The sequence below is a fragment of the Pelecanus crispus genome, chromosome 4 (assembly GCF_030463565.1).
Source record: "Pelecanus crispus isolate bPelCri1 chromosome 4, bPelCri1.pri, whole genome shotgun sequence".
Lineage (NCBI taxonomy): Eukaryota > Metazoa > Chordata > Aves > Pelecaniformes > Pelecanidae > Pelecanus > Pelecanus crispus.
Genome location: NC_134646.1, coordinates 77,226,862 through 77,240,216, shown reverse-complemented (window position 1 = coordinate 77,240,216; position 13,355 = coordinate 77,226,862). Strand labels below are relative to the sequence as shown.

General features: G+C 39.7%; 1 protein-coding gene across 1 annotated transcript in view; it reads left to right on the top strand.

Annotated features, from left to right (window-relative positions):
* FAM193A (family with sequence similarity 193 member A) overlaps nucleotides 1–13,355 on the top strand; it is an 81,269-nt gene that overhangs the window by 19,870 nt on the left and 48,044 nt on the right. The gene's annotated exons all lie outside the window — the stretch shown is intronic.

Below are 13,355 nucleotides of genomic sequence, written 5' to 3'. Positions count from 1 at the left end.
TTGCACAAGTATAGGCATGCTGTAGTTTCTTGGTTACACATGATTTAAGAGCTGAGAGCCTCATACTTATTGTAGTTTGGGTTTTATTCTGTTTAAAAACATTTTTTTCTCTAATAGAAGAATGAAGATACAATTACAAACAAGATGAGTGCAAGCTTATGTCATGGTTTGCAGCCTTCTGATTTGTATTTCATTTTTTACTTCAAAACCTAGGGCTTTGATTCTTCCTGTCTTCACCATTTCTTTACTGAAATATCATTGGTTTAGTACGCTAAGCAAGCTGCAATATTTCTATACTAAATCCCATTTTAACTTACTGTCCCTCCGTTAAGCTTAAATATAGATTTTTTTTAAAAAAAATTACTATTTTTTTTAATGACCAAAACTAATGTTTTGTTTTATTCTGGAAGTCAATTTTTCCTCTCTTTATGATGCTATGAGGAAATGGCTCATCATCTGAGGCTGCCTGTTTGTACAAATAGTGATGCTGTAGTTTACAAAGTGAAGTTTGACAGCTGGATAAAAGTGTATCTAAAGCTTCTATTCCTCTCCTCCAATCCCCCCAAGGGCAATATCTTTCATTTATTGCAATACAGTGTGAATTTCAGTATGGTAGATGATAAATATTTTTCTAGTATGTGTTTATAGATTTAAGTGTGGTATAAATTGTGATTCTGATACTTTTAGTTTTTTGTAAGATGAGACAGATGGTCTTAGGTTCAAAGGAAGATACAGTGGCAAGATGGGACTTGCAAGCATAGGCACTTTTCATGGCATCAGGGATCTGTTGCTTTCTCCTGTAGCAATCCTTCTCCACTGGAAGGCAATTAACCATTAACCACCAGAGACTTCAGTCAGTGCAGGTTCACTATGGCATTAATAACTGTTGCTTGGAAGCATACGTCTTCCTTGAGAATGAACGTATGCAGGGCCACGGGGACGGCTGGGGAGTTTTATCTTCAGGGTTGGGGTAGCACTGCATCTGGTGTTTACTGCTTTTGAAAAAGTAAGGGTGACTTCAGCTTGTTTGCTTTCAAATGGAATAGGAGTATTTTTGTTCCCAGATGATGTAGATCTTCCAGCTTTTTGTCCTGGAAAATCTTCAGTTACTAATCGTAAATGGGTATATTGCTAGTGGGTTGTAGGGAATTGTGGTAATGCTGTTAACATTTTTGTGTTGGCTTGGAAGAAAATGTGAGATTTCGTTGATAAAGCTTCCAGAGGATATAATGACTTGGGAAGGGATAATAAGAGCTCTCAGCTGATGGAGGAAAACCAGTATTTGTTCATATGCTACAAACAAACAGTATTCATGCAAGTGTTGTCAAATTTCGTGTGACTTAACTAGATAGATAGATTGACCTTTTGGGGTGGCTGTGCTGATAGCCTGTGCCTAGCTGCACAATATTTTGTGTACAAAAAAAAAAAAAAAAAAGACTAGCCTGGTCCTTGAATCTATTCACAGTGGTATCAAATGGAGGAGTAGGGGAGGTTATTTGGTATCTGGCAGGGATTTCTTCCTGAAAACCAGTTCTTGTAGCTACCTTGTAGGAAGGATCACGCTAATTGTGCTCCTTCCTGACTTCCAAGGGCCTGTTTTCTAGCTCTTTGCCATTTCTCAGAAGGTAAGGAATAAATGGTTCACAAGATAGAAGCATCTGAATACATAACAGAAGAAAAATTATAATGGAGAATAAACAAAAATAATGAAATTTGCTAATTGATTCTGAGCCCAGATGAATTCTGTTTTGGATGACTTGCTACTTGCAATCTTTAAATAAGGATTGCACTAGATCATATCTTCTGGAAAAAGCTCCCAAACAGGAATTAATCTGGGAAGGTCTTTGGCCTTTGTTAATACAGATTTAATGAGATCGTGTGCCAGGCAGTGCTTAGATATTTTTCTTAAGGACAGCTTATGTAGGTTTGGTTTTAGTGGTGGAATTCAAGTTAGAGTGTCTACAGAGCGCAGCAGGACTTCTGGTAGGGTCTGGATACTTTATTCTACAAAGCAACTGTGTATTTCTTTATTATTTTTTTTCCTTAGGGTATTATTTGATAGTGATTAGTTGTCACATCAGACTTTAAAAAAAAAAAAGGGTGGGGGGGCGGTTATTGCAGTGGTTGAGGTAGGAATGGATGTACCCATCTGTACGTTTCATGGAATGAATAGTTGAAGTCTGCATCATTCAAATTAGTGTCCAAGGAAGTAATCTGTCCTTGTTTAATAAAACAAAATAGATGAAAGACCTCTTCTTTGAGTATAACCTTGCTTTAACTTTCAGTTAAAAAGTTAAGCGATTGTAGGTCATTCTGTCTTATAATGGGATACAGATCGGAGTTTCATCTTTTTAATTTTGGTTTATGAATGCTTCCTAGTTCCTGTAGAGACCATAGCTTTTTGTGTGTGTGCTAACATTTTCATATTGTGGCACTATAACCTGTGAACTCCTTATTTCCTAACAGGTGCTCATTTCCTGAGGGATGTATTTTAGATTGATTTAGCTAAAAGAAAAATTGAGTGCACTGTTGAAGAATGTGTGGGAGGAAGGGCACAGAATATAGATGTTGCTCCTGTAAAACTCATTACAGAATAACAATATCTACGTTCTTTTGAAAGTACTACTTCAAAGTTGTCTTTTTGAGGTACTACTGAAAAAAAAGAAAAACCAACTTTCCCAGGATGGTTTCAGGCACCTTTATTTGTGGTGTAGTTCATTTCATTTAAGATGGCTGTGTTTCTGAGCATAGCTTTTTGTCAATCAAGGTTTGATGCGTTTGTGAATTTAAGTAGCTATTTAGACTTTAGGCTATTCTGATTACTGTGTTACAGTAGAATTGTTATATCTTGGCTCTGAGGACCCAAAGGAAAAAAAGATGCAGCAGGTAAATAATCAGTTCTGTGTAAATCCACCAGAAGTGTTGCTTTTACCTATTTTCAGAGGACATGAGTCCTTACAGAACTAGAAGTAGAAAGATGACTGGTTTTCTTCCTATTCAGCATTGTTCAGTGCTGTCTGATTTCCTTCCTCCCTGCTCTATTTTTGAGGATCGTGTGTGTGTCTGGTCATACTGAAAACAAAACAAAACCTTGATTATGTATACTTTTTGCATTGACTTTTTGAAGTTATCTATGTATTTGATCCGGCAGATGCTAACAGTGCATGACCAGCACTTTTCCAAACCATGGTGAGAAAAAATGCCTTTAACTTTCTCCAACTACTGTTATGCCTTGTGGTGAGAAACGGGGCTGTCTATAGGTGACTTACACAGACACCCTCCACCCCCCCATGATGAGCCTGTAAATAGTTGCATCTTACAGAAATTTTTTGGCACAAGGTCTTGTTGTCCGAGTAACTTAGACTTGAGTTTTAGCAGGAGCTAGCAGAAACTTGTCATCTTGGTTCTGGTTTAGGCTATCTCCCAAAATGGGTGAGACAGGGACTGCCTCCCCACCCACCCCCAACCCCACTCTTAACTCATAGCTTTTGCTAAACCAGAAAGGGTTGGTCTTTTTGAACAAGTCCAGTATATGCCTACTGTTTACACTTTTTAGAATTCCTCTCCCTAGATTGAACATCTATAGTGATAAAAGCTTCAACTGGAGAAAGTATTTCCTTTGAAAAAATTTCAATTTCTGTTGAAAACTCCTTTGACGTTTTGACTTAGTATCAAAGGTCCTAAGAGATTTCACTGCTGGAAAAGCAGCAAATCAGGTTTGGGATCTTGGGGGTGTGGGTAGAAGAATAATTATGTTGGGTTTTTGAGTCATTCATAGTAAACTTGCTTCGTTATCTATATGCAAGGTAGACTGAGCTTTCTAGATTAAGCCTTCCCACCCTCAGCTTGTCAGCTTGTTTGACATCAACAATTTATTTTAGGAGTAGCTTTTACTAAGCTATGGAAATACAGTGTTATGTTTACTTAAATCCAAGTGATAAGTTTTAATAATATGACTTGTTGAAGAAGAGAAGCCTTCAGAAAACCTGTCTTGCAGGTTAGTCAAATTCTGTAATGGATTTTACTTAATAAAGAAAACACTGGAAGACGATGTTATTACATTAAAAAGATGAAAATTGCAATGAAGTGTCACTAAAATTATTGAAGTCTCCTAATGTTGATTGTCTACGAATAATGAGCATTTCCCAGAAAATTACAAACAAGAAAACTATTTGTTATATTGGCTGAAAAGAAATTTACCTGGTATCTCACAAACTGGATTTTAGCAGTAGTACAAGTCAAAAGGGATAGAAACCATTTTGCTCGTAAGTATTTTCTGTGGAGATGCTTGGATAGCGAGTACCTAATCTAGGATTAATGTGATGACTGTCTATTGCAAATACATCTTAAAAACTTTTAATAGATTTATCTTCATATCTTGATCCTAATATGAGGTAATATCATGCTTCACCTTTTGGAGGGCTAAATGAGTGACCTACTTGACAACAGCCTTGTTAGCTCCTTGAACAAGTTTCTAATCCAGCGCAACACTGGTGCTATCTGCTCAGCATTTTCCTATCTTTTGCTTGTCTTTACAAACAAAACCAGTGTGAATTCTCAAGTTCGATGAATCATCTTTTGCTGGTGCCAGCATTGTCTCTCTTCCTCCTTCCCCCCTTCATAGGTTACTTCCTGTGGTTAGCCCTTTAGTACATAATTCCCGCTGGCTAAGTGTCATGGAGGGAGCATGACATGATGGGCTAGCATGCTTTACAGTCACAAGATTTCCAACCTGCCCTATCCAAATGTGTATACACAAGATAGTACATAACCAACTGCATGTTACTAAAACTGATTTATCATGGCTAGTTGCTATATCTCACAGCTAAGATGGTGTTCTGCAGCAAATCTGCTTCCACAAATGTCCTCTTTGACCAGGAGGGGGGTGTGCAGTCACGTTGTGCTTAGCTCCTTGGCTGTCAAGTGGAGTTTGGGCTTATTTCTACTTCAGAACAGTGTGGTAGGGTTATATGTTTGACTGACTGACCTCTCTGGTATGATGTTAATGATTTCTGTTTGGTACGATAGCTATTGAACAGAAATGTGCTGTGTATTAGATACCAGCATAAGTAAGGGTTGCGTCAACACGTTAGCTGTGTTGGTGTGCAGTGCTTTCTGCCATCCTGAGCCTCTGCCAGGTTTCTCACTAATGCTTTACTCTTGGCTGTTGTTCAACTTCTGGCAACTTCTCTTTCTTCTGGTACTTAATTATTTCAGATCTAAAAGGTATTTTAGCTGTATTTGAGAGTAATATTGAGATTTTGTATTTCAAATTTTGGGTATCAAGAGAGTCACAAAAGCCTTGTGACGCTCCTTGGAATGCTGCTTCTTCTGTAGACTTCACTTTTCTATATCCCTGTCAATTGACATAAAGATTTAAAGGTTCTCTGAAATTGCGTGTAGTCCAGTAGCTTTTTAAAGGAGTACCAAGGGACTGACTTCTTGCATCACTGACTTGTTTATGGATATGTTTTCCTTCATTGAAAAGTTTTTGATCTCAAGAGTGTGGACTATACTAGAATAATGCAGGCTAGGCTGGGAAGAGATAACTTAGGAGTTTTTGGGTATTAATGCCCAAAATAGCATGCTAGGTAAAATGGCTTAATAGTCTGTAAAATTAATCAATTGGCCCGATCAAGCGTTGGCTGCCTTAATATAGATATTTGAATTTTAATTATTATCACCTTGTCTTTGCCTTCTCTGGTTTCTATTTAGTACTTTGGCATCCTTAGTAAAAACAAGGATCTTTTTGTGTAGGAAACATTCACAGCTTTCCCTGTTGGTGATGGTTGCAGCTAATCAATAATCACTTTTTCTGTCAGTGTCTCTCCTGTAATACTGAGACTCCCTGGCAAGCGTGTAAGTATAACTGCATTCTGTTCAGTGTCACTATATCACACTAAACCATGACTATGTTTGGAAGTAGGAACCTCCAAACTTTTCACCGTTGCCAGTCAAACATTTACCAATTTCCACGCTACTGCTTAAAAGCTCTTTGGAATTAGATTTTGTATAACTGATGTCAAAAGAATTTTTTTCTCTAAAACAATAATAATAAACTCTGATAGCTGCTTGAGTTTCTCGAGCATTGCTGTGCCAGTGAACCTGGAAGTATGTTGCGTATTGCTGATTGTTTTCCTGCCTCTTGTTGGGCATGTTAAATTTGCATTCTCCATACTCCAGTGCTAGGAAGAAAACCCCTACATTTAATCTTTTTAAAAATACAATGCTTTTCTAAAAGGGCATGTCCTCTTACTGCAAAACTTTTGGGCATTATTTAACAATGAAAAATAAGAACTCTTTAGTTTTCTATCTTACTTTCTATTAGAAAAAGTTTCCTGTTCACCTGCCACTTTGGCTTTGGACTTCCATGACCATGGACAGGGACCATTGGTCACCTTGGGCCAGCCCAGCTGCCCCTCACTGAGTGCAGCAGGTCCAGGCACGCTGTGTCAGAGGACACTTCTGTGTTTTTTGGCCATGGCGATATTGGCCATAAATATTCCTGTGGCTGCATTAGTAATGTGGTCATCTTCTCCAAGAGGATTCCTGAATATAATCCTGGGTGATTATTAATCTGATTCCAAGACCTCCCTGGACCACTTCTTTCAGTGTTAGGCCATCCTTAAGAACAACTACTTTCATGAAGAAAGGATGGAATACACTGGTTTTTGTAGTACAGGTAATGTTCCGCTTTATTAGGCGTATGCTTTGTTTTGCTTTGTTTTTGCAGTAGTTTGGTATCTTGCAGGTCTTACGCTATTTTGGTGGGTGAGTTTGTTCTCACTTGCATGTGGTGCATGGAACTGGTCTGTCCAGGGTGTAGTGAAGATGACCTTTTCTGTGAGAAACCAGACAGTACTTTGCTTAGTCTCTTGGATGGGTACTTCCAATGCCTTAAAAAAATGTTCATTCTTAAAGTACAGCAGATGAAAACCAATCAGAATGTTGAAATACATGAAAGCAGATAGGCAAGAGTGATGACGCTGCCAAGTAGATCTGTTTTGGTTTGCTCTTCCTCTGAAAAACTGGGCTGTACCAGATGTTAACTAGATCTAATGTGGACTTAAAAAAGGATTAAGGAAGGGATAAGTGTTGATAGTTTACTGCTAGTTTTTACATTATCGGTGCTGTAATATACCTTCTGCAGAGGCTGTTGTTACTGCAGAGACTACAGTCGCTACTGACAATGTTCGGGAGCAATGTTTAAAGCAAACAAATGCCACTCTTGCTGTGCTAGAGGTCTGGCCAGCATGCTGTCCAGCCTGATGGTGCTTGGTACTAGGTGAATGGAGAAGAGAACTACAGTACGTGTGTAGCATACTCCTCCTCCCGTGTGCCTTTCCAGGTCTTACCGGTCCAGAGATGTCCTGCATCAGATTTTGTTTGCTACCTACTGTTGAACCTTTCTCTCCTGCATTTGTCATTATTCTTTCCCTCATCCATGCATTTGAATTCCACAGTGGCTTATTTAAGAATCAGTTGGGGTTAGGGAGGAAGGATCCTAAATTTTCACTTAGTGAAACCAGATAGTTTCCTATCTCTTGAACTGAAGGCATAAAGAAATCTTTCTTCATATCTGAAAATCACTTAGGAGTTTGTAAGCATCACTCATTTGCCAGCAGCAGTTCTGTGACTGATTTAGCTGTGCCTGGGAGAGGAGAGGAACAGCTCAGCCTGCGACTGGAGAGCACCCAAGTCAGAGCTTCACTCGGGCTGCGGGGAGGGAGGTCTTCACCAGCGAGTGTGACTTAAGACTGCTGCCTCCCAAACGGCGTTGGGCGACAGCGGTGGGAAGCGAGGCAGAGCCGCCATGTGAAGCTGCGGAGCAATGGCGTCGTGTGCTCCCTGACTGGAAGTGCCTGAGAGAAGGCTTGGCACAGAACAGCTGTGGCAAATGGGGTTTGGCACAAAAAGTGTAGGCAGGAGAGCAAGCGGCATAGACAAGACATCTTGATGGGTTTTGGGGGGGTAGCCAGGGTTAAGTGCAGTAGGTTTCTTTAGTGTTACTCAGACACATATAGAAAATATGTTGTTTCAGATGTTTTAACGAACTTAATTTTTCACCTCCCTATGTAAAAATAAGGGAATTAATTCAAGTGGTATGGAATACCTTTGTTCTATTAGGACTGTGTAGAATAAAGTGTAGCCTTAGTGGTCTCTCAATGACATTGTTATTTTTTCTAGTCTCTATCTTTACTAATGTGCATGAGAAAATCAGTGCAATATTTTCTAGCTGTTTTCTCCCAGGAGAAGTTTGATTAAATCCTGCTTTTTTTTTTTTTGAGCATCACATTTCTGTTGAACTGTTTAGGGTTCAGCGATGATGAGTCAAATCTACATTTTCTTCTTGTGCTTTTCTTTTTCTGAGCTCTCCTGAGATGTTGCATCACTCTCACTTTCATGATGTTTGTGTGACTTCACCAGGCTTCAACTGCGAGAAGGATGGGGGTGTGTTGTCTAGTAATATGTCACTCAGCCCACTGAAGGTCTGATTTTGATTGTGACAGGCTATTAGAGAAAATTATGGCAGTCTTTGAGTGCTTATGTTCTAATTGCTTAACTGGCTCTTCAAGGTGATTCAGGTGAAATCAAGGAGTATTGTTTAGGCTGTGATTCTCACTTTCTTTATACTTTCTGGTACGAATTATACTGTGCCAAGATGGTGTATGCCTTATTTTCCAGAAGATTAACATTGTACAGAGGGTGAATTAGTGTGACAGCAGCTTACAAGAAAAACAGTAACTTTGTTTCCATTGTAAATAACATTTACAGAAAGAACAGAAAGATTCCCATACACACATACTTTCCATTACAGTGAAGAGTGCATGCAGAGATTCCCATGTTCCTGATCCATGTCAGCCTTCCTTCTGCCACTTATCTTCACAAAATAGGTTTTTAAAACATAAAACTTCAAAATCATTAAAAAAGACACTCAGGATTGTAAAAATAAGTTTTCTTTAATTAAAAAAAAAAAGTTAGGGTTGTCCAGAAGTGACAGCTGTCTAGCTTGTCACTTCTACTTTAAATCTCTGCACATAGAATTATATCTGTCAACATATGGCCCAGTAATTACATCTTCTAAGGTCCTTCTGCCATTCTCCAGTCTCTTTAGTAACATGAAGAATCTAGTGCTATTAGTTAACTTTGTCATCTCGGGCACTTTCTTGCCACAGATTTTGGATAACTGCAGCTTCCTAGATCTCCTTTCAAAGCTTAATAAATAAATATTTAAAAAAAAAAAAATCATCTTCTGCTCTTCTAGTACTGGTGAAGTATAAAGCAAGCATTAACATACTGAAATTATTAGAGCAACTATAACATCCTTGAGCTTCTTTAGGACTCTTGGCTGAATGTCATCCGCTCTTGGTGGTTTGCTAATTTTTGAGTTGTCTGTCTGTTCCATACTTTTTTCTAGCAGTGTCTTGCTTTGAAACAGATCCTCTAATGCGTTTTCCATAAAGAAGCCTTTCACTGGGAGAATATCTTTAAACTCCTCCATAGCAAACATGAAGATGTGAAAAATAAATCTGGTGTTTCTGTCATGTTAGCTTGTTTGAGCATTTTTTTAATGCATCTGTTTGTTTACTTACTTTAGCCTTACAGATCCTGACAGGCTACCTAGTACTCCTTGCTCCTCATGTGCCTTGAAAAAGGATTTAGTTGTAGTTCTTATACTTCACATACACACACACACTCTTCCTTAAATTATTTGTGAAACTGTCTTATTGTATTTTTTTTCTCTCTGTTTTTAGCTTGCTATTGTTTGAGCCCCCTTTGGACAACTTCTACAAGATTCTTCTAATGTTTTCTCTAATATGCTGTTTAGCCATCTCCTTCCCATGCTAGTCATGGCATTACTCACCCCCACTTAAGTCCTTTTTGTGATTTTTTTTTTTTTATTTATTTATTTTAATTTGCTCTAAGCCTGGCATACAATGTCTTAAATCTCATTGCCTACAGACATTTAATTTTTGATGATTCTCTTTAAGTTTCCTCCTATTTGTCTAATTCCTTTCTTTAAAATCCTAGGTGTTTGTTTCTCCTGCAGATATTTAGGTCACTACTAAATTCTGGGGGGTTTGCACTAATATTTCGAACGGAATTCTGCACAGTGCGTAAGATCAAGAGATACCTTTTCTTTTGTTAGTAGCATGACAACTAGTTCCATGAAGGAGTCGCTCCTGATGTTCGGTATTTTGTCTTGGTGTCCTGTGACATTTAGTAGATAACAGAACCCTCCCACTGGTTTTGCCTTTGCTTTCGTAACATTTCTGACTGCATTTCAGCTTGGTCACTCAACACTTCCGTGTTTAAATGTGACAGCTCATGTATTTCTTGTTATCACTGTCTTGAATGTAAAGAAGGTAAATGTGCTCCCTTAATGAATAGGTAATATTTTTGGATAAACTTGTCTTTTTTTAATTTTCTCAAAAAAAAATTTTTTTTTGAGTTGCAGGTACCAATTTCATTCTAAACTTTCTTACTGATTTCTTTGTTCTTGAATGCATATGCTTGCCAATAACCAGTGGATCTCCAGTACTAGAGGGTTTCTTTCCTTGGTGAAGACGACTTTCTTTAATTCAACAGACCTTTTCTTTTTTACACTTTTTGTAAAGTGGCTGAATAAAAATAGGGAACTTGTTCCACATCAGCATTTTTGCTCCATTGATTTTAGATCTGAGATGCTTGACTTGCATATGAGGGTTTTTTCTTAAATACCTACTCTTGAAAGTTAGGATAGGGTATGTAAGTGAAGTTGTGTGGTTTCTTATTTGTATCTTCTCTAGCAGTGATTTGAAGATTGTGTTTTATCCTCTGCTTTGCCTTTGAAAAATCTGGCTGAAGGCAATGGCTTTGCGATAATCTCACTGGCTCTGTAAACCAAGCAGTTGGTAATCGTGTGGATGTGTAAAACGGAAGGATGTTCCTTTGTACTGGAGGAGGCTCCAGTTTGAGTTTCTGGTTTGGTAGCAGGGTAAAAATATTTTCTGAACTCTGTAAATCCAAGGCACAAGATGTAGGGGTTCCTACATTAAACAGGCTGGTTTTTATTGTAGTCTTTAGAGTAGTCTTAGAAATATTAATATTATGGCAATAGTAGGTGGAAAACTGGAGAGCAAGAAGAGGTTAGCAAAAACATGTAAAAGGTGGAGCAGGAGCATGAGGTAAATTATATCTCAAATTCAAGAGATAAACTAGTGTTCAAGAGGAGGGAAAATAAAGAATAAAATAATTGACTTTATTTCCTCTCCTTTTTTTTTTTTTTAAATCAAATGCCTTTTATTCAATTCATTGTGCTTTAGGGCTCGTCGTTGTCACTGACTTCAATTTGTATGCTGTTTTTGTGAAACGCACTTCATTGATATCTAGTGTAGTCTCTGTAACACTTGTGGAGAAACAAGGTATAGAAGAGATCTCTGAGAAGTTTCTGTTTGAATTATAACCTGGGACAGGAGGAAGGCTTCTGCAGTGGAATAGCTGAATGCCATTTGGAGGCTTGCTGTGGAAGAGTCTTCCTGGTTAGCACTGCATATTTTTCTGAGCAGTATTGTATTTGGTAATTGTCTCAATTCACAATAGAAGTTTAAAAACTAAATGCAAACAATCAAATACAGAAGGAAAAATGTCATTTTGCTTATGACTTTTCTTTTTTGTTGTATCAATTCTTTCATCTCAGAGTTGCATTGCTAATAAAACAGCTATAGTGCAAAAGTTTAAAATACATAAATAGTAAACTTTAGCATCTGTAGAACTAGGGCAGGCAACTCAAGAAGAGTACAGGGATCTCGTTAGGTCATGTAGAGAGAGAATTAGAAAGGCAAAAGCCCAGCTAGAACTCAATCTGGCCACTGTTGTAAGAGATAATAAATTTTTTTCCTACAAATACATTAACAACAAAAAGAGAGCCAAGGAGAATCTCCATCCTTTATTGGATGCAGGGGGGAACATTGCCACCAAGGATGAGGAAAAGGCTGAGGTACTTAATGCCTTCTTTGCTTCTGTCTTTAATAGCCAGACCAGTTATCCCCAGGGTATTCAGCCACCTGAGCTGGAAGACAGGGATGGGGAGCAGAATAGAGCTCTCATAATCCAGGAGGAAGCAGTTAATGACCTGCTACACCACCTGGATGCTCACAAGTCTATGGGGCCAGATGAGATACACCTGAGTACTGAGGGAACTGGTGGAGGAGTTTGACAAGCCACTCTCCATCATCTGTCAGCAGTACTGGTTAACAGGGGAGGTCCCTGATGACTGGAGGCTTGCCAATGTGATGCCCATCTACAAGAAGGGCCAGAAGGAGGATCTGGGGAACTACAGGCCTGTCAGCCTGACCTCGGTGCTGGGGAAGATTATGGAGTGGTTCATATTGAGTGAACTCAACAGGCAAGTGCAAGTCAACCAGGGGATCAGGCCCAGCCATCATGGGTTCATGAAAGGCAGGTCCTGCTTGACCAGCCTGATCTCCTTCTATGACCTGGTGACCTGCCTGGTGGATGAGGGAAAGGCTGTGGATGTCATCTACCTGGACTTCAGCAAAGTCTTTGGCACAGTCTCCCATAGCATTCTCCTAAGGAAGCTGGCAGCTCATGGTCTAGGCAGGCGTACTCTTCGCTGGGTAAAAAACTGGCTGGGTGGCCAAGCCCAGAGAGTTGTGGTGAATGGAGTTAAATCCAGTTGGCGACCGGTCACAAGCAGTGTTCTCCAGGGCTCAGTTTTGGGGTCAGTCTTGTTTAATATCTTCATCAACGATCTAGATGAGGGGATTGAGTTGTGCCCTCAGTAAGTTTGCAGATGACACCAAACTGGGTGGGAGTGTCGATCTGCTCAAGGGGAGGAAGGCTCTGCAGAGGAGTCTGGACAGGCTGGATTGATGGCCCGAGGCCAATTGTATGTATGAGGTTCAACGAGGTTCAACAAGGCCAAGTGCCGGGTCCTGCACTTGGGTCACAACAACCCCATGCAATGCTACAGGCTTGGGGAAGAGTGGCTGGAAAGCTGCCTGGCCGAAAAGGACCTGGGGGTGTTGGTCAACTGAACACAGCTGAACATGAGCCAGCAGTGTTCCCAGGTGGCCAAGAAGGCCAACAGCATCCTGGCTTGTATCAGGACTAGTGTGGCCAGCAGGAGCAGGGAGGTGATTGTGCCCCTGTACTTGGCACTAGTGAGGCTGCACTTGGAATACTGTGTCCAGTTTTGGGCCCCTCAATACAAGAAAGGCATTGAGGTGCTGGAGCGTGTCCAGAGAAGGGCAACGAAGCTGGTGAAGGGTCTGGAGAGCAAGTCTTCTGAGGAACGGCTGAGGGAACTGGGGTTGTTTAGCCTGGAGAAGAGGAGGCTGAGGGGAGACCTT